Source organism: Daphnia magna, unplaced genomic scaffold (assembly GCF_020631705.1).
Source record: "Daphnia magna isolate NIES unplaced genomic scaffold, ASM2063170v1.1 Dm_contigs171, whole genome shotgun sequence".
NCBI classification, from domain to species: domain Eukaryota; kingdom Metazoa; phylum Arthropoda; class Branchiopoda; order Diplostraca; family Daphniidae; genus Daphnia; species Daphnia magna.
The window spans coordinates 84,407-107,318 of NW_025533151.1; the positions used below are offsets into that span (position 1 = coordinate 84,407).

At 32.6% G+C, this 22,912-nt stretch overlaps 1 long non-coding RNA gene across 1 annotated transcript; it reads right to left on the reverse strand.

Moving 5' to 3' along the window:
* Nucleotides 1–4,380: 4,380 nt before the first annotated feature.
* Nucleotides 4,381–4,904, reverse strand: LOC123467323. Its single transcript, XR_006641729.1, has 3 exons — nt 4,823–4,904; nt 4,544–4,764; nt 4,381–4,484 (listed from the first exon to the last, which is right to left on the reverse strand). It is a non-coding gene; the product is annotated as an uncharacterized LOC123467323 (long non-coding RNA).
* Nucleotides 4,905–22,912: the final 18,008 nt, after the last annotated feature.

Below are 22,912 nucleotides of genomic sequence, written 5' to 3' on the forward strand. Positions count from 1 at the left end.
ATGGGAGAAGACCACCACCCAGAGAAGAAAGAAAAGATGATCTTCGAGATCTGGTATTAGAACTGAAGGCAGAAATAGAAGAGATGAGACGAACTTCTAAGCCTTACAAGCCTTGGGCTGGAAAGGATAGGCCTAAGCCATCGCGCACGACAGATGGAAAACCGATTTGCCATCGTTGTGGAAAGGCAGGACACATCGCACGCGTTTGTCGAACCGATCTAAAGCAAGAGAGTAAAAAGCCAGATTTTCCTAAAGGAGACGAGAGAAGACCAGCCAAAAGAGACGAAAGAAAATTTCCACGAAATGAACAACAAGACGAACCAGCATCGGTCGGAATAGTGTCGACAGATGAAGAGGAAGATAAAGAATCTACCATACTCATTATCCAACCGGCCAAGCTGATTACTGAAGAAGTTGTTTGTCAAGGGATGGAGCTTAAAGCTGTCATCGATACAGGAGCTGTAGTATCTGTAGTATCACCAAGCCTGCGAGAGAAGTTACAAGCAAAATGGGTTTCCTGCAAAGTACCCTCTGTTGTGACAGCTAGTGGACAAAAGGTACTTCCAATGGGAGCAATCGAGATAGAAGTGGAACATCGGGGCATGAAGGCCAAAGGAAAAGTGATTGTCCTTGCCATGAAAAACATTGAATTACTGCTAGGAAATGACTTCCTGAAACAATTCAACAGATTGGAGATAAATTACGATGGTAATGGACCAGACTTGATGTTGGGAAGAATGCCCATCAACATCATCGAAGAAGTGACGTCCACACAAAAGCTGATTACAAAAACTGGAAAAATGTTACCTCCACGAACAATTGTGTCAGTGGAAATTGAACCGGCTAGTTTGCAAGAAAGCACCGGAATGATAGAACCATCAGAACATCTAGCTAGAGTGAAGGGTGTAACGTCAGGAAAAGTTTTGGTGTCAACCGTACAACCGTTGGGACAGGTGCTGATGGTTAACTTAAACAACCATCAGACTTATATTCAAGAAGGGACCGTACTAGGACAAATAGAGCCTATAGACTCACCGATCGTAGCTGTGGACGAACGGGAGCAGACAGAAAAGACCGAAGAGCACCACGAAAAAGTTGATGCAATCCTTGTACTGAAGGAAGAAAACATTACGCAAAGAGAAATGGAGCTGATTCCACGTCAAGCTTTTCGAGCACAAATAGCAGAGAACTTCCCACAACAAGAAACAGAAGAATTAGTAGATGTCCTACTAGAGTTCAGTTCCTGTTTTGCGCTGAAAAATAGTGGACTTGGGATGTGTAAAGTAGCCGAACACGAGATTCACACTGGAATGTCAGCACCGGTACATCAAGTTCCTTATAAAAGCGCATGGAAGGAAAGGTCCATCATACAAAAACAAGTAGAAGAAATGCTGGAGAAACAAGTGATCGAACCATCCAACAGCCCTTGGGCAGCGCCAGTGGTTCTGGTAAAGAAAAAGGACGGCAGCTGGAGATTTTGTGTTGACTACCGTCGTCTAAATGCTATTTCGGTAAAGGATGTATACCCATTACCAAGAATTGAAGAGACATTGTCCCGGATGGGCAATGCCTGCATCTTCTCTACAATGGACCTGGAGAGTGGGTATTGGCAAGTACCCATGCATGAAGAACACAAAGCTAAAACGTCGTTCGTAACACCAGATGGCCTTTACCAGTTTCTAGTAATGCCGTTTGGATTGGCATCAGCCCCAGGCACCTTCCAGAGGATGATGGATCTAGTGTTGTCAGGTCTAAGGTGGACGATTTGCTTAGTCTACCTAGACGACATCATCATCTACGCGGGAAGTGCAAGCGAACATCTAGTGCGCATTCGACAAGTGCTAACAGCACTGCATAACGCAGGACTAAAAATTAAACTAGTGAAGTGTCAGTTTGCCGCCCAAGAAGTGAAGGCTTTGGGCCATGTGATTAGCGGAGAAGGCATTCGCCCTGACCCGGAAAAACTAAAAGCTATAGAAAACTTCCCGTCACCAAGCTCGTTTCAGAAACCAGCTGAACAACTGAAGTGCGTTCGCAGTTTTATAGGATTGTGTTCCTATTACAGACGGTTTATTACTCAATTCGCTCACGTAGCTAAGCCCCTGACCGACATGTTCAAGAAGGGAGGAAGCTTCGTGTGGGAAGTGCAGCAAGAAGAAAGCTTCAAGACATTAAAGCAAGCGTTAGTAAAAGCCGCTACACTAGCTTATCCCGATTTCACAAAACCTTTCGAAATTCACCCAGATGCGTGTGATTACGGTCTTGGGGCAGTGCTGCTACAAAGAGTAGACAACGTAGAAAGACCTCTGGCATATGCAAGCCGCCTCTTGGCAAAAAGTGAAAATAACTATTCTATAACGGAAAAAGAATGCCTTGCGTTAGTCTGGGCAGTGAAGAAGTTTCGAAGTTACATCTGGGGAATGGAAACCATCGTGGTAACCGATCACCACGCCCTGTGCTGGCTACTCAGCAAAAAGGATTTGGCAGGACGTTTAGCACGCTGGAGTCTTCAACTTCAGGAGTTTCTCCTAAGAATCGTGCATCGCAACGGAAGATTGCACACAGACGCAGATGCGCTATCACGCTACCCCGTGAATGTCGTAACAAGTTCAGACGAGGGTTTAACATACATTCTGGCCGCGTTAAGCATCGACCAAGACACTAAGAAAGAATTCCAGCGCGCTCAACAAGAAGAATGGAGCGAAGCGTTTGCCGCCATCAAAAAAGGAAAAGTGTCGGGACGCTATCGAATCAAAGATGACTTGCTGTTCTATGAGAAGATCGTGGACGACGGACGTCTTTTAAAATTATGTGTACCACAGTCGTTTAAAGAGGAAGTTATGCGTTCGTGCCATCATGACATTACCGCAGGTCACCTAGGATTAACGCGCACTTTAGCGAAAGTACGTGCTCGTTATCATTGGTGGGCAATGGCCGAAGACGTAAGTGAATTTGTGCGTAGTTGTCGAGAGTGCCAATCTCGCAAACCTGTGTATCAGCGACCCACAGGATTTATGGAAGTAAAAAGAACTGAACGCCCGTTCGAGAGACTAGGATTGGATATCCTAGGCCCGTTCCCACTATCAAAGAAAGGGAACAAGCAAATTATCGTGGCAGTCGATTACGTAACAAAATGGGCCGAAACGAAATCACTTCCGACTGCTGACGCAAACGAAGTAGCGGATTTCCTAGTGAAAAGTATTTTGTTAAGACATGGAGCACCACGTCAATTAACAACAGATCAAGGCCGCTGTTTTACTGCAGAAGTGACACAAAAAGTGATACAGGCGCTCGAAACGAATCATCGTACCACGACAGCTTATCGTGCGCAAGCCAACGGACTAGTGGAACGTTTAAACCATACATTGGCAGACATGTTGTCAATGTACGTGAGTGCTGACCATCGTGATTGGGACGAGTCGTTACCATTTGTAACATTCGCCTACAACACAACCCGGCACGAAACTACGGGAAAAACTCCATTCTACTTGGTCTACGGAAGAGAAGCTGTACTTCCGATAGACGTTACGTTGAATGCAGACCCAAACCCAATACCACCTGAAAATCGTGATTCATCGGAATGGGCAATTGAACGTCTGCAACAGGCTCGACTAGAAGTACAAGCCAGAGCCGCCGCAGTACAACAAAAACAAAAAGAAATCTACGATGAAAATCGTAGAGAAGCAACCATGTACCTACCAAATGAGGAGGTACTGGTCTACAAACCCATTAGAAAAGTGGGCAAGTCAGAGAAACTTCTACATCGTTGGTTTGGACCCTATACAGTGGTGAGGCAAACAACGCAAAGCAATTACGAGCTTCGATTAGGAAAATCACCAAAAACAGAAATTGTGCATGTCGAACGAATGAAACCATTCATTGACATGACTAGTGTTGCACAGTGTACCAAAAATCCAGTGCCTTCTGAAGATTTGCAAGAAAATCAAAATAAGGGGCCAGAAAAAGAAGCATCTGCTAATGCTCAAAATCAAGAACAATCAGAAGAAACAAACACAAGGCCCTCAGAAGAAAATGGTGCACAGTCAGAAACTGCAGAAACAAATACTGACGTACCAACCGTACCGCCAACAAGACAAGGAAGACAAGAAACCGTGCAAATGGCAAGAGCAGAAAACGCAGGCATACGAAGATCTGCTCGCATAGCTCAAAGAAAAACAGTGATGTTGACCCTACCTTTGATGCTGCTGCTTTCCGTGGTGTCAGGACCAACAACTTCCAAAGAGATACTCGCCTATCAAGGCGTTATCTTCAAATCTGAAGGAGAGATAGCCTTTTCAGACTCTGAGTGGGTAGTCGTCACCGACTTCACATTCAATCCTTTAGAAACCGTCATTAAAACTCTACATGATGTATTGGGAAGAAAGGTCAACACTCTAAACTTCAGATACGAAGGTCCAAACGACGGGTTTAAAAAACGGATAAAAGAAGAAGTCGAGGAACGAGCACGAGCAGAATTAAAAAACCTGAAAAAGAGTCAAGAAAGACTTAGAGAACTAAAACAAGCAGTAAATATAGGCAGTACCCGTAAGAAAAGAGGCCTAATCGATGGAGGAGGAAAAGTTCTCAATTGGCTCTTTGGGGTGTCAACTGAAGAAGATCTAGAACACATCAACAATCATGTTGAAAAGTTATCAACAGAAACCACTTCAATCGCTCACGCATTGGAAGTGCACGCGTCACTAATCAACGAGACGCTTTGGGAAACAAAATCAACGTCGAACGCCGTTGAAGAACTGCAAAACGCTTTTGAAAAACTAGAACGTGAGGCGTGGAAAACAGATCACAAAATTGATGGAATTACCCAAGAAGTTGAAAAACATGAAATAGCCAGAGCAGCCATTGAAAACACCTTTCGTGAAATCAAGTCAGCCTTGGCATGGCTGGGCGAATCGATTGAAGATTTTGCCGTCGGCCTAACAACAATGGCAATGGAAAGACTTCCAGCACTACTTTTCCCACCTATGCAAATCCAAGCAGTGTTAAAAGAAATAAAAGCAATTTTGCCATCTGGATGGTCATTAAGCCCTTCTATTCAAATGGGAGACACCTGGCAAGTCTATAAAGACGCAAAAGTAGCTGTGGCAGCAATTGAAGACAATTTAAGAATTTTCATTCACTTACCTGTGTTCGAGTTCCCATTTGGATTCACTCTATACGAGGTAATAAGCTTGCCAAGACCAACGAAAAACGCCACCCAAGGGGCACAGTTTCATCCGTTACCGGCATTCTTAGCTGTGGCAAACGATAGACAAGCGTTTACCGAATTGTCAACACACGAAGCACATCGCTGCATGATGACAACCACATCGATTTGCCCTATCAGCAAAGCAATAAACAAAAGGCATAGGGAGCCAAGCTGCGCAATGGCATTGTTTCTAAAAGATGAGAAAAGAAGCCGCGTACAATGTTCAACGAAATTATCTCCATGGACCGGACAACAAACTGTATACCTGGGACACCGAAGATGGGGATACACCTCAGCACAAGAAATGACAATCACCATAACTTGTCCAAACAACAGAGGAAAAACTAACACAGTGATTAAACGTGAACCTTTTGACGTGTTTGAATTTCCAACAACATGTACGGCGTACACAGAAGATTGGATTTTTCAAGCAAGCTTCAAGAAGAACGTTAAACATTCGTTGAACAACGTTACACTACCGCCGCTATCCGAATTGGAAAATGCAGACCTCATTCCACAAGAGTATGAAACGCGGAATATGGAAACGGCAGAGCCAGAAATGAGAAAATGGAAAAATAGGCCTCAGGCAACAAGCAAGGCCTCAATACAAAGCCGCGTTACTCTTATGGGGGAACATTTACGGATAATAGAAGAAGAAGAAAAACAAAGAAAGAACACCGAACGTACAATCAACGTCCGGTATCCCTTCGAAATTATCGCTGCTATAGCCACACTGTTTCTCAGCCTGGCAATAGCACTATTTCTTAGCAGACGTCAAAACAAAGTTGTTCTGTCAAATCTGACTAAACGAGTGAATGAACTCGAAAGTCGACTGAAAAAACACGAAGAGGAAGTTGAAGAGCAGCTGTAAAATGTTATTCATACGTCAGCAAATCTTTTTTTTCTCTTCTTCCCTCTTCTTGCTTCTTAAACTTTATATTCCGATTCTCATTTTGAATGTTCTTATAGTATAGGCATAGGAAAATTAAAAGAAAAATATTTCTTTTGATATAGAATTGAATTCTACTGTTAAAATGTTCTTTTTGAAAAATTTTTAGACTAAATGTTCCAAATGTTATCAGTAGAAATAGGAAATTCCCTAAAATAACCCCAATATGAATGTTTCTTTCAAATAACTAGAAAATAACATAGTTATTTTGAGCTGTGCTAAAATTGTATTGCAATCGGGACGAGTTGCAGTCTGAGAGGGGGGATGTAACGCACAGCTGACGTAGGGTTATGCAACCTATAGAATTTATCTCATGGTTAACTCCCGAGAGTTAGATAAAACTGATGATTATTAAATGTCACAGGAAGTCTTAGTTATTCATATGTTACTCATTTCAGTTCTTAGTTATTCATATTCACGTCTTAGTTATTCATATGTGTCAAACTTGTTTAAACCTTGTTTCCCTTATTCTTAGTTTACTCTGTAGTCAATTCTCTTTGATTTCCAAATAAACGGCTCTGACGTCGATTGCCCGTTACAGTATATTAGATGCTGTTTACATATAGAAGTAGAAACTCATGGTATAACAGTGTATTCACTTTGAATACAAGTATATTTGATGCTGTTTACATATAGAAGTAAAAACTCATGGTATAACAGTGTATTCTCATTGAATACAAGTATATTCCATGCTGTTTACATAAAGAAGTAAAAACTCATGGTATAACAGTGTATTCGCATTGAATAAAAGTATATTCCATGCAGTTTACATATAGAAGTAAAAACTCGTGGTATAAAAGTTTATTCTCATTGAATACAAGTATATTCCATGCGATTTACATATAGAAGTAAAAACTCATGGTATAACAGTGTATTCACATTGAATACAAGTATATTCCATGCAGTTTACATATAGAAGTAAAAACTCATGGTATAACAGTGTATTCACATTGAATACAAGTATATTCAATGAAGTTTACATATAGAAGTAAAAACTCATGGCATAACAGTGTATTCACATTGAATACAAGTATATTTGATGCTGTTTACATATAGAAGTAAAAACTCATGGTATAACAGTGTATTCACATTGAATTCAAGTATATTCCACGCAGTTTACATATAAAAGTAAAAACTCATGGTATAACAGTGTATTCACATTGAATACAAGTATATTTGATGCTGTTTACATATAGAAGTAAAAACTCATGGTATAACAGTGTATTAACATTGAATACAAGTATATTAGATGCTGTTTACATATAGAAGTAGAAACTCATGGTATAACAGTGTATTCACTTTGAATACAAGTATATTCCATGCTGTTTACATATAGTAGTAAAAACTCATGGTATAACAGTGTATTCACATTGAATACAAGTATATTTGATGCAGTTTACATATTGAAGTAAAAACTCATGGTATAACAGTGTATTCTCATTGAATACAAGTATATTCCATGCTGTTTACATAAAGAAGTAAAAACTCATGGTATAACAGTGTATTCGCATTGAATAAAAGTATATTCCATGCAGTTTACCTATAGAAGTAAAAACTCGTGGTATAAAAGTTTATTCCCATTGAATACAAGTATATTCCATGCGATTTACATATAGAAGTAAAAACTCATGGTATAACAGTGTATTCACATTGAATACAAGTATATTTCATGCAGTTTACATATAGAAGTAAAAACTCATGGTATAACAGTGTATTCACATTGAATACAAGTATATTCAATGCAGTTTACATATAGAAGTAAAAACTCATGGTATAACAGTGTATTCACATTGAATACAAGTATATTTGATGCTGTTTACATATAGAAGTAAAAACTCATGGTATAACAGTGTATTCACATTGAATACAAGTATATTCCATGCAGTTTACACATAGAAGTAAAAACTCATGGTATAACAGTGTATTCACATTGAATACAAGTATATTTGATGCTGTTTACATATAAAAGTAAAAACTCATGGTATAACAGTGTATTCACATTGAATACAAGTATATTCCATGCTGTTTACATATAGAAGTAAAAACTCATGGTATAACAGTGTATTCACATTGAATACAAGTATATTCCATGCGGTTTACATATAGAAGTAAAAACTCATGGTATAACAGTGTATTTACATTGAATTCAAGTATATTCCACGCAGTTTACATATAAAAGTAAAAACTCATGGTATAACAGTGTATTCACATTGAATACAAGTATATTCCATGCAATTTACATATAGAAGTAAAAACTCATGGTATAACAGTGTATTCACATTGAATACAAGTATATTAGATGCTGTTTACATATAGAAGTAGAAACTCATGGTATAACAGTGTATTCACTTTGAATACAAGTATATTCCATGCTGTTTACATATAGTAGTAAAAACTCATGGTATAACAGTGTATTCACATTGAATACAAGTATATTTGATGCAGTTTACATATAGAAGTAAAAACTCATGGTATAACAGTGTATTCTCATTGAATACAAGTATATTCCATGCTGTTTACATATAGAAGTAAAAACTCATGGTATAACAGTGTATTCACATTGAATACAAGTATATTCCATGCAGTTTACCTATAGAAGTAAAAACTCGTGGTATAAAAGTTTATTCCCATTGAATACAAGTATATTCCTTCTGATTTACATATAGAAGTAAAAACTCATGGTATAACAGTGTATTCACATTGAATACAAGTATATTCCATGCAGTTTACATATAGAAGTAAAAACTCATGGTATAACAGTGTATTCACATTGAATACAAGTATATTCCATGCAGTTTACATATAGAAGTAAAAACTCATGGTATAACAGTGTATTCACATTGAATACAAGTATATTTGATGCTGTTTACATATAGAAGTAAAAACTCATGGTATAACAGTGTATTCACATTGAATACAAGTATATTCCATGCAGTTTACACATAGAAGTAAAAACTCATGGTATAACAGTGTATTCACATTGAATACAAGTATATTTGATGCTGTTTACATATAGAAGTAAAAACTCATGGTATAACAGTGTATTCACATTGAATACAAGTATATTCCATGCTGTTTACATATAGAAGTAAAAACTCATGGTATAACAGTGTATTCACATTGAATACAAGTATATTCCATGCAGTTTACATATAGAAGTAAAAACTCATGGTATAACAGTGTATTCACATTGAATACAAGTATATTCCATGCAGTTTACATATAGAAGTAAAAACTCATGGTATAACAGTGTATTCACATTGAATACAAGTATATTCCATGCAGTTTACATATAGAAGTAAAAACTCATGGTATAACAGTGTATTCACATTGAATACAAGTATATTCCATGCAGTTTACATATAGAAGTAAAAACTCATGGTATAACAGTGTATTCACATTGAATACAAGTATATTCAATGCAGTTTACATATAGAAGTAAAAACTCATGGTATAACAGTGTATTCACATTGAATACAAGTATATTTGATGCTGTTTACATATAGAAGAAAAAACTCATGGTATAACAGTGTATTCACATTGAATACAAGTATATTTGATGCTGTTTACATATAGAAGTAAAAACTCATGGTATAACAGTGTATTCACATTGAATACAAGTATATTTCATGCTGTTTACATATAGAAGTAAAAACTCATGGTATAACAGTGTATTCACATTGAATACAAGTATATTTGATGCTGTTTACATATAGAAGTAAAAACTCATGGTATAACAGTGTATTCACATTGAATACAAGTATATTTGATGCTGTTTACATATAGAAGTAAAAACTCATGGTATAACAGTGTATTCACATTGAATACAAGTATATTCAATGCAGTTTACATATAGAAGTAAAAACTCATGGTATAACAGTGTATTCACATTGAATACAAGTATATTTGATGCAGTTTATATATTGAAGTAAAAACTCATGGTATAACAGTGTATTCACATTGAATACAAGTATATTCCATGCAGTTTACATATAGAAGTAAAAACTCATGGTATAACAGTGTATTCACATTGAATACAAGTATATTTGATGCTGTTTACATATAGAAGTAAAAACTCATGGTATAACAGTGTATTCACATTGAATACAAGTATATTCCATGCTGTTTACATATAGAAGTAAAAACTCATGGTATAACAGTGTATTCACATTGAATACAAGTATATTCCATGCAGTTTACATATAGAAGTAAAAACTCATGGTATAACAGTGTATTCACATTGAATACAAGTATATTCCATGCAGTTTACATATAGAAGTAAAAACTCATGGTATAACAGTGTATTCACATTGAATACAAGTATATTCAATGCAGTTTACATATAGAAGTAAAAACTCATGGTATAACAGTGTATTCACATTGAATACAAGTATATTTGATGCAGTTTACATATAGAAGTAAAAACTCATGGTATAACAGTGTATTCACATTGAATACAAGTATATTCCATGCAGTTTACATATAGAAGTAAAAACTCATGGTATAACAGTGTATTCACATTGAATACAAGTATATTCCATGCAGTTTACATATAGAAGTAAAAACTCATGGTATAACAGTGTATTCACATTGAATACAAGTATATTCCATGCAGTTTACATATAGAAGTAAAAACTCATGGTATAACAGTGTATTCACATTGAATACAAGTATATTTGATGCTGTTTACATATACAGTCATGCTTGCAAGTTTCTTTAGCAGGCAAATGGGTCTATATCCTTTCATTTTGTTTGGACGGAAGGGATACTATGGTGCCTACCATACCCTCGTTTTCTTTCCATTCTTCTCTTCCTCTACGTTTCAGTTAATTTTCCTACATTTAATGTTGCACCTTTTTCGTGGGTTGCAAAGAAAGAGAAATAGGAATAGCATAAAGGGGTACGGTAGGCACCAAAGTATCCACTCCATCAAAAAGAAATAGAAGGATATAGACCGATTAGCCTGCTAAAGAAACTTCCAAGCATGACTGTAGAAGTAAAAACTCATGGTATAACAGTGTATTCACATTGAATACAAGTATATTTGATGCAGTTTACATATAGAAGTAAAAACTCATGGTATAACAGTGTATTCACATTGAATACAAGTATATTCCATGCTGTTTACATAAATAGTAAAAATTCATGGTATAACAGTGTATTCACATTGAATACAAGTATATTTGATGCTGTTTACATATAGAAGTAAAAACTCGTGGTATAACAGTGTATTCACATTGAATACAAGTATATTCCATGCGGTTTACATATAGAAGTAAAAACTCATGGTATAACAGTGTATTCACATTGAATACAAGTATATTCCATGCAGTTTACATATAGAAGTAAAAACTCATGGTATAACAGTGTATTCACATTGAATACAAGTATATTCCATGCAGTTTACATATAGAAGTAAAAACTCATGGTATAACAGTGTATTCACATTGAATACAAGTATATTCAATGCAGTTTACATATAGAAGTAAAAACTCATGGTATAACAGTGTATTCACATTGAATACAAGTATATTCCATGCAGTTTACACATAGAAGTAAAAACTCATGGTATAACAGTGTATTCACATTGAATACAAGTATATTTGATGCATTTTTACATATAGAAGTAAAAACTCATGGTATAACAGTGTATTCACATTGAATACAAGTATATTCCATGCTGTTGACATATAGAAGTAAAAACTCATGGTATAACAGTGTATTCACATTGAATACAAGTATATTCCATGCGGTTTACATATAGAAGTAAAAACTCATGGTATAACAGTGTATTCACATTGAATACAAGTATATTCCATGCAGTTTACATATCAAAGTAAAAACTCATGGTATAACAGTGTATTCACATTGAATACAAGTATATTTCATGCAATTTACATATAGAAGTAAAAACTCATGGTATAACAGTGTATTCACATTGAATAGAAGTATATTCCATGCAGTTTACATAGAAAAAGTAAAAACTCATGGTATAACAGTGTATTCACTTTGAATACAAGTATATTTGATGCAGTTTACATATAGAAGTAAAAACTCATGGTATAACAGTGTATTCACATTGAATACAAGTATATTCCATGCAGTTTACATATAGAAGTAAAAACTCATGGTATAACAGTGTATTCACATTGAATACAAGTATATTCCATGCAGTTTACATATAGAAGTAAAAACTCATGGTATAACAGTGTATTCACATTGAATACAAGTATATTCCATGCAGTTTACATATAGAAGTAAAAACTCATGGTATAACAGTGTATTCACATTGAATACAAGTATATTCCACGCAGTTTACATATAGAAGTAAAAACTCATGGTATAACAGTGTATTCACATTGAATACAAGTATATTTGATGCTGTTTACATATAGAAGTAAAAACTCATGGTATAACAGTGTATTCACATTGAATACAAGTATATTTGATGCTGTTTACATATAGAAGTAAAAACTCATGGTATAACAGTGTATTCACATTGAATACAAGTATATTTGATGCTGTTTACACATAGAAGTAAAAACTCATGGTATAACAGTGTATTCACATTGAATACAAGTATATTTGATGCTGTTTACATATAGAAGTAAAAACTCATGGTATAACAGTGTATTCACATTGAATACAAGTATATTCCATGCTGTTTACATATAGAAGTAAAAACTCATGGTATAACAGTGTATTCACATTGAATACAAGTATATTTGATGCAGTTTACATATAGAAGTAAAAACTCATGGTATAACAGTGTATTCACATTGAATACAAGTATATTTGATGCTGTTTACATATAGAAGTAAAAACTCATGGTATAACAGTGTATTCACATTGAATACAAGTATATTTGATGCTGTTTACATATAGAAGTAAAAACTCATGGTATAACAGTGTATTCACATTGAATACAAGTATATTCCATGCAGTTTACATATATAGAAGTAAAAACTCATGGTATAACAGTGTATTCACATTGAATACAAGTATATTCCATGCTGTTTACATATAGAAGTAAAAACTCATGGTATAACAGTGTATTCACATTGAATACAAGTATATTCCATGCAGTTTACATATAGAAGTAAAAACTCATGGTATAACAGTGTATTCACATTGAATACAAGTATATTCCATGCAGTTTACATATAGAAGTAAAAACTCATGGTATAACAGTGTATTCACATTGAATACAAGTATATTTGATGCTGTTTACATATAGAAGTAAAAACTCATGGTATAACAGTGTATTCACATTGAATACAAGTATATTCCATGCAGTTTACATATAGAAGTAAAAACTCATGGTATAACAGTGTATTCACATTGAATACAAGTATATTCCATGCAGTTTACATATAGAAGTAAAAACTCATGGTATAACAGTGTATTCACATTGAATACAAGTATATTCCATGCAGTTTACATATAGAAGTAAAAACTCATGGTATAACAGTGTATTCACATTGAATACAAGTATATTTGATGCTGTTTACATATAGAAGTAAAAACTCATGGTATAACAGTGTATTCACATTGAATACAAGTATATTCCATGCAGTTTACATATAGAAGTAAAAACTCATGGTATAACAGTGTATTCACATTGAATACAAGTATATTTGATGCTGTTTACATATAGAAGTAAAAACTCATGGTATAACAGTGTATTCACATTGAATACAAGTATATTCCATGCTGTTTACATATAGAAGTAAAAACTCATGGTATAACAGTGTATTCACATTGAATACAAGTATATTCCATGCAGTTTACATATAGAAGTAAAAACTCATGGTATAACAGTGTATTCACATTGAATACAAGTATATTCCATGCAGTTTACATATAGAAGTAAAAACTCATGGTATAACAGTGTATTCACATTGAATACAAGTATATTTGATGCTGTTTACATATAGAAGTAAAAACTCATGGTATAACAGTGTATTCACATTGAATACAAGTATATTCCATGCTGTTTACATATAGAAGTAAAAACTCATGGTATAACAGTGTATTCACATTGAATACAAGTATATTCCATGCTGTTTACATATAGAAGTAAAAACTCATGGTATAACAGTGTATTCACATTGAATACAAGTATATTTGATGCAGTTTACATATAGAAGTAAAAACTCATGGTATAACAGTGTATTCACATTGAATACAAGTATATTCCATGCTGTTTACATATAGAAGTAAAAACTCATGGTATAACAGTGTATTCACATTGAATACAAGTATATTCCATGCAGTTTACATATAGAAGTAAAAACTCATGGTATAACAGTGTATTCACATTGAATACAAGTATATTCCATGCGGTTTACATATAGAAGTAAAAACTCATGGTATAACAGTGTATTCACATTGAATACAAGTATATTCCATGCAGTTTACATATAGAAGTAAAAACTCATGGTATAACAGTGTATTCACATTGAATACAAGTATATTCCATGCAGTTTACATATAGAAGTAAAAACTCATGGTATAACAGTGTATTCACATTGAATACAAGTATATTTGATGCTGTTTACATATAGAAGTAAAAACTCATGGTATAACAGTGTATTCACATTGAATACAAGTATATTCCATGCAGTTTACATATAGAAGTAAAAACTCATGGTATAACAGTGTATTCACATTGAATACAAGTATATTTGATGCTGTTTATATATAGAAGTAAAAACTCATGGTATAACAGTGTATTCACATTGAATACAAGTATATTCCATGCAGTTTACATATAGAAGTAAAAACTCATGGTATAACAGTGTATTCACATTGAATACAAGTATATTCCATGCAGTTTACATATAGAAGTAAAAACTCATGGTATAACAGTGTATTCACATTGAATACAAGTATATTTAATGCAGTTTACATATAGAAGTAAAAACTCATGGTATAACAGTGTATTCACATTGAATACAAGTATATTCCATGCAGTTTACATATAGAAGTAAAAACTCATGGTATAACAGTGTATTCACATTGAATACAAGTATATTTCATGCTGTTTACATATAGAAGTAAAAACTCATGGTATAACAGTGTATTCACATTGAATACAAGTATATTCCATGCTGTTTACATATAGAAGTAAAAACTCATGGTATAACAGTGTATTCACATTGAATACAAGTATATTTGATGCTGTTTACATATAGAAGTAAAAACTCATGGTATAACAGTGTATTCACATTGAATACAAGTATATTCCATGCAGTTTACATATAGAAGTAAAAACTCATGGTATAACAGTGTATTCACATTGAATACAAGTATATTTGATGCTGTTTACATATAGAAGTAAAAACTCATGGTATAACAGTGTATTCACATTGAATACAAGTATATTTGATGCTGTTTACATATAGAAGTAAAAACTCATGGTATAACAGTGTATTCACATTGAATACAAGTATATTTGATGCTGTTTACATATAGAAGTAAAAACTCATGGTATAACAGTGTATTCACATTGAATACAAGTATATTCCATGCTGTTTACATATAGAAGTAAAAACTCATGGTATAACAGTGTATTCACATTGAATACAAGTATATTTGATGCAGTTTACATATAGAAGTAAAAACTCATGGTATAACAGTGTATTCACATTGAATACAAGTATATTTGATGCTGTTTACATATAGAAGTAAAAACTCATGGTATAACAGTGTATTCTACATATAGAAGTAAAACTCATGGTATAACAGTGTATTCACATTGAATACAAGTATATTTGATGCTGTTTACATATAGAAGTAAAAACTCATGGTATAACAGTGTATTCACATTGAATACAAGTATATTTGATGCTGTTTACATATAGAAGTAAAAACTCATGGTATAACAGTGTATTCACATTGAATACAAGTATATTCCATGCAGTATACATTTAGAAGTAAAAACTCATGGTATAACAGTGTATTCACATTGAATACAAGTATATTCCATGCAGTTTACATATAGAAGTAAAAACTCATGGTATAACAGTGTATTCACATTGAATACAAGTATATTCCATGCAGTTTACATATAGAAGTAAAAACTCATGGTATAACAGTGTATTCACATTGAATACAAGTATATTTGATGCTGTTTACATATAGAAGTAAAAACTCATGGTATAACAGTGTATTCACATTGAATACAAGTATATTCCATGCAGTTTACACATAGAAGTAAAAACTCATGGTATAACAGTGTATTCACATTGAATACAAGTATATTTGATGCTGTTTACATATAGAAGTTAAAACTCATGGTATAACAGTGTATTCACATTGAATACAAGTATATTCCATGCTGTTTACATATAGAAGTAAAAACTCATGGTATAACAGTGTATTCACATTGAATACAAGTATATTCCATGCAGTTTACATATAGAAGTAAAAACTCATGGTATAACAGTGTATTCACATTGAATACAAGTATATTCCACGCAGTTTACATATAGAAGTAAAAACTCATGGTATAACAGTGTATTCACATTGAATACAAGTATATTTGATGCTGTTTACATATAGAAGTAAAAACTCATGGTATAACAGTGTATTCACATTGAATACAAGTATATTCGATGCTGTTTACATATAGAAGTAAAAACTCATGGTATAACAGTGTATTCACATTGAATACAAGTATATTCCATGCTGTTTACATATAGAAGTAAAAACTCATGGTATAACAGTGTATTCACATTGAATACAAGTATATTTGATGCAGTTTACATATAGAAGTAAAAACTCATGGTATAACAGTGTATTCACATTGAATACAAGTATATTCCATGCTGTTTACATATAGAAGTAAAAACTCATGGTATAACAGTGTATTCACATTGAATACAAGTATATTCCATGCAGTTTACATATAGAAGTAAAAACTCATGGTATAACAGTGTATTCACATTGAATACAAGTATATTCCATGCGGTTTACATATAGAAGTAAAAACTCATGGTATAACAGTGTATTCACATTGAATACAAGTATATTCCATGCAGTTTACATATAGAAGTAAAAACTCATGGTATAACAGTGTATTCACATTGAATACAAGTATATTCCATGCAGTTTACATATAGAAGTAAAAACTCATGGTATAACAGTGTATTCACATTGAATACAAGTATATTTGATGCTGTTTACATATAGAAGTAAAAACTCATGGTATAACAGTGTATTCACATTGAATACAAGTATATTCCACGCAGTTTACATATAGAAGTAAAAACTCATGGTATAACAGTGTATTCACATTGAATACAAGTATATTTGATGCTGTTTACATATAGAAGTAAAAACTCATGGTATAACAGTGTATTCACATTGAATACAAGTATATTCCATGCAGTTTACATATAGAAGTAAAAACTCATGGTATAACAGTGTATTCACATTGAATACAAGTATATTCCATGCAGTTTACACATAGAAGTAAAAACTCATGGTATAACAGTGTACTCACATTGAATTCAAGTATATTTAATGCAGTTTACATATAGAAGTAAAAACTCATGGTATAACAGTGTATTCACATTGAATACAAGTATATTCCATGCAGTTTACATATAGAAGTAAAAACTCATGGTATAACAGTGTATTCACATTGAATACAAGTATATTTGATGCTGTTTACATATAGAAGTAAAAACTCATGGTATAACAGTGTATTCACATTGAATACAAGTATATTCCATGCTGTTTACATATAGAAGTAAAAACTCATGGTATAACAGTGTATTCACATTGAATACAAGTATATTTGATGCTGTTTACATATAGAAGTAAAAACTCATGGTATAACAGTGTATTCACATTGAATACAAGTATATTCCACGCAGTTTACATATAGAAGTAAAAACTCATGGTATAACAGTGTATTCACATTGAATACAAGTATATTTGATGCTGTTTATATATAGAAGTAAAAACTCATGGTATAACAGTGTATTCACATTGAATACAAGTATATTTGATGCTGTTTACATATAGAAGTAAAAACTCATGGTATAACAGTGTATTCACATTGAATACAAGTATATTTGATGCTGTTTACATATAGAAGTAAAAACTCATGGTATAACAGTGTATTCACATTGAATACAAGTATATTCCATGCTGTTTACATATAGAAGTAAAAACTCATGGTATAACAGTGTATTCACATTGAATACAAGTATATTTGATGCAGTTTACATATAGAAGTAAAAACTCATGGTATAACAGTGTATTCACATTGAATACAAGTATATTTGATGCTGTTTACATATAGATGTAAAAACTCATGGTATAACAGTGTATTCACATATAGAAGTAAAAACTCATGGTATAACAGTGTATTCACATTGAATACAAGTATATTTGATGCTGTTTACATATAGAAGTAAAAACTCATGGTATAACAGTGTATTCACATTGAATACAAGTATATTTGATGCTGTTTACATATAGAAGTAAAAACTCATGGTATAACAGTGTATTCACATTGAATACAAGTATATTCCATGCAGTTTACATATAGAAGTAAAAACTCATGGTATAACAGTGTATTCACATTGAATACAAGTATATTCCATGCAGTTTACATATAGAAGTAAAAACTCATGGTATAACAGTGTATTCACATTGAATACAAGTATATTTGATGCTGTTTACATATAGAAGTAAAAACTCATGGTATAACAGTGTATTCACATTGAATACAAGTATATTTGATGCTGTTTACATATAGAAGTAAAAACTCATGGTATAACAGTGTATTCAAATTGAATACAAGTATATTCCATGCAGTTTAAACATAGAAGTAAAAACTCATGGTATAACAGTGTATTCACATTGTATACAAGTATATTTGATGCTGTTTACATATAGAAGTTGAAACTCATGGTATAACAGTGTATTCACATTGAATACAAGTATATTCCATGCTTTTTACATATAGAAGTAAAAACTCATGGTATAACAGTGTATTCACATTGAATACAAGTATATTCCATGCGGTTAACATATAGAAGTAAAAACTCATGGTATAACAGTGTATTCACATTGAATTCAAGTATATTCCACGCAGTTTACATATAGAAGTAAAAACTCATGGTATAACAGTGTATTCACATTGAATACAAGTATATTTGATGCTGTTTACATATAGAAGTAAAAACTCATGGTATAACAGTGTATTCACATTGAATACAAGTATATTCGATGCTGTTTACATATAGAAGTAAAAACTCATGGTATAACAGTGTATTCACATTGAATACAAGTATATTCCATGCTGTTTACATATAGAAGTAAAAACTCATGGTATAACAGTGTATTCACATTGAATACAAGTATATTTGATGCAGTTTACATATAGAAGTAAAAACTCATGGTATAACAGTGTATTCACATTGAATACAAGTATATTCCATGCTGTTTACATATAGAAGTAAAAACTCATGGTATAACAGTGTATTCACATTGAATACAAGTATATTCCATGCAGTTTACATATAGAAGTAAAAACTCATGGTATAAAAGTGTATTCACATTGAATACAAGTATATTCCATGCGGTTTACATATAGAAGTAAAAACTCATGGTATAACAGTGTATTCACATTGAATACAAGTATATTCCATGCAGTTTACATATAGAAGTAAAAACTCATGGTATAACAGTGTATTCACATTGAATACAAGTATATTCCATGCAGTTTACATATAGAAGTAAAAACTCATGGTATAACAGTGTATTCACATTGAATACAAGTATATTCCATGCAGTTTACATATAGAAGTAAAAACTCATGGTATAACAGTGTATACACATTGAATACAAGTATATTCCATGCAGTTTACACATAGAAGTAAAAACTCATGGTATAACAGTGTACTCACATTGAATTCAAGTATATTTATTGCAGTTTACATATAGTTGTAAAAACTCATGGTATAACAGTGTATTCACATTGAATACAAGTATATTCTATGCAGTTTACATATAGAAGTAAAAACTCATGGTATAACAGTGCATTCACATTGAATACAATTATATTTGATGCTGTTTACATATAGAAGTAGAAACTCATGGTATAACAGTGTATTCACATTGAATACAAGTATATTCCATGCTGTTTACATATAGAGGTAAAAACTCATGGTTTAACAGTGTATTCACATTGAATACAAGTATATTTGATGCTGTTTACATATAGAAGTAAAAACTCATGGTATAACAGTGTATTAACATTGAATTCAAGTATATTCCACGCAGTTTACATATAGAAGTTAAAACTCATGGTATAACATTGTATTCACATTGAATACGAGTATATTTGATGCTGTTTTTATATTGAAGTAGAAACTCATGGTATAACAGTGTATTCACATTGAATACAAGTATATTTGATGCTGTTTACACATTGAAGTAAAAACTCGTGGTATAACAGTGTATTCACATTGAATACAAGTATATTTGATGCTGTTTACATATAGAAGTAAAAACTCATGGTATAACAGTGTATTCACATTGAATACAAGTATATTCCATGCTGTTTACATATAGAAGTAAAAATTCATGGTATAACAGTGTATTCACATTGAATACAAGTATATTTGATGCAGTTTACATATAGAAGTAAAAACTCATGGTATAACAGTGTATTCACATTGAATACAAGTATATTTGATGCTGTTCACATATAGAAGTAAAAACTCATGGTATAACAGTGTATCACATATAGAAGTAAAATCTCATGGTATAACAGTGTATTCACATTGAATACAAGTATATTTGATGCTGTTTACATATAGAAGTAAAAACTCATGGTATAACAGTGTAATCACATTGAATACAAGTATATTTGATGCTGTTTACATATAGAAGTAAAAACTCATGGTATAACAGTGTATTCACATTGAATACAAGTATATTCCATGCAGTTTACATATAGAAGTAAAAACTCATGGTATAACAGTGTATTCACATTGAATACAAGTATATTCCATGCTGTTTACATATAGAAGTAAAAACTCATGGTATAACAGTGTATTCACATTGAATACAAGTATATTCCATGCAGTTTACATATAGAAGTAAAAACTCATGGTATAACAGTGTATTCACATTAAATACAAGTATATTCCATGCAGTTTACATATAGAAGTAAAAACTCATGGTATAACAGTGTATTCACATTGAATACAAGTATATTTGATGCTGTTTACATATAGAAGTAAAAACTCATGGTATAACAGTGTATTCACATTGAATACAAGTATATTCCATGCAGTTTACATATAGAAGTAAAAACTCATGGTATAACAGTGTATTCACATTGAACACAAGTATATTCCATGCAGTTTACATATAGAAGTAAAAACTCATGGTATAACAGTGTATTCACATTGAATACAAGTATATTCCATGCAGTTTACATATAGAAGTAAAAACTCATGGTATAACAGTGTATTCACATTGAATACAAGTATATTCCATGCAGTTTACAAATAGAAGTAAAAACTCATGGTATAACAGTGTATTCACATTGAATACAAGTATAATTGATGCTGTTTACATATAGAAGTAAAAACTCATGGTATAACAGTGTATTCACATTGAATACAAGTATATTTGATGCTGTTTACATATAGAAGTAGCAACTCATGGTATAACGGTGTATTCACATTGAATACAAGTATATTTGATGCTGTTTTCATATAGAAGTAAAAACTCATGGTATAACAGTGTATTCACATTGAATACAAGTATATTCCATGCAGTTTACATATAGAAGTAAAAACTCATGGTATAACAGTGTATTCACATTGAACACAAGTATATTCCATGCAGTTTACATATAGAAGTAAAAACTCATGGTATAACAGTGTATTCACATTGAATACAAGTATATTCCATGCAGTTTACATATAGAAGTAAAAACTCATGGTATAACAGTTTATATACATTGAATACAATTATATTTGATGCTGTTTACATATAGAAATAAAAACTCATGGTATAACAGTGTATTCACATTGAATACAAGTATATTCCACAAAAGTTTACATTTAGAAGTAAAAAGTCATGGTATAACAGTGTATTCACATTGAATTCAAGTATATTCCATGCAGTTTACATATAGAAGTAAAAACTCATGGTATAACAGTGTATTCACATTGAATACAAGTATATTTATGCTGTTCACATATAGAAGTAAAAACTCATGGTATAACAGTGTATTCACATTGAATACAAGGATGCTGTTCACATATAGAAGTAGAAACTCATGGTATAACAGTGTATTCACATTGAATACAATTATATTAGATTCCATGCTGTTTACATATAGAAGTAAAAACTCATGGTATAACAGTGTATTCACATTGAATACAAGTATATTCCATGCAGTTTACATATAGAAGTAAAAACTCATGGTATAACAGTGTATTCACATTGAATACAAGTATATTCCATGGAGTTTACATATAGAAGTAAAAACTCATGGTATAACAGTGTATTCACATTGAATACAAGTATATTCCATGCAGTTTACAAATAGAAGTAAAAAATCATGGTATAACAGTGTATTCACATTGAATACAAGTATATTTGATGCTGTTTACATATAGAAGTAAAAACTCATGGTATAACAGTGTATTCACATTGAATACAAGTATATTTGATGCTGTTTACATATAGAAGTAGAAACTCATGGTATAACGGTG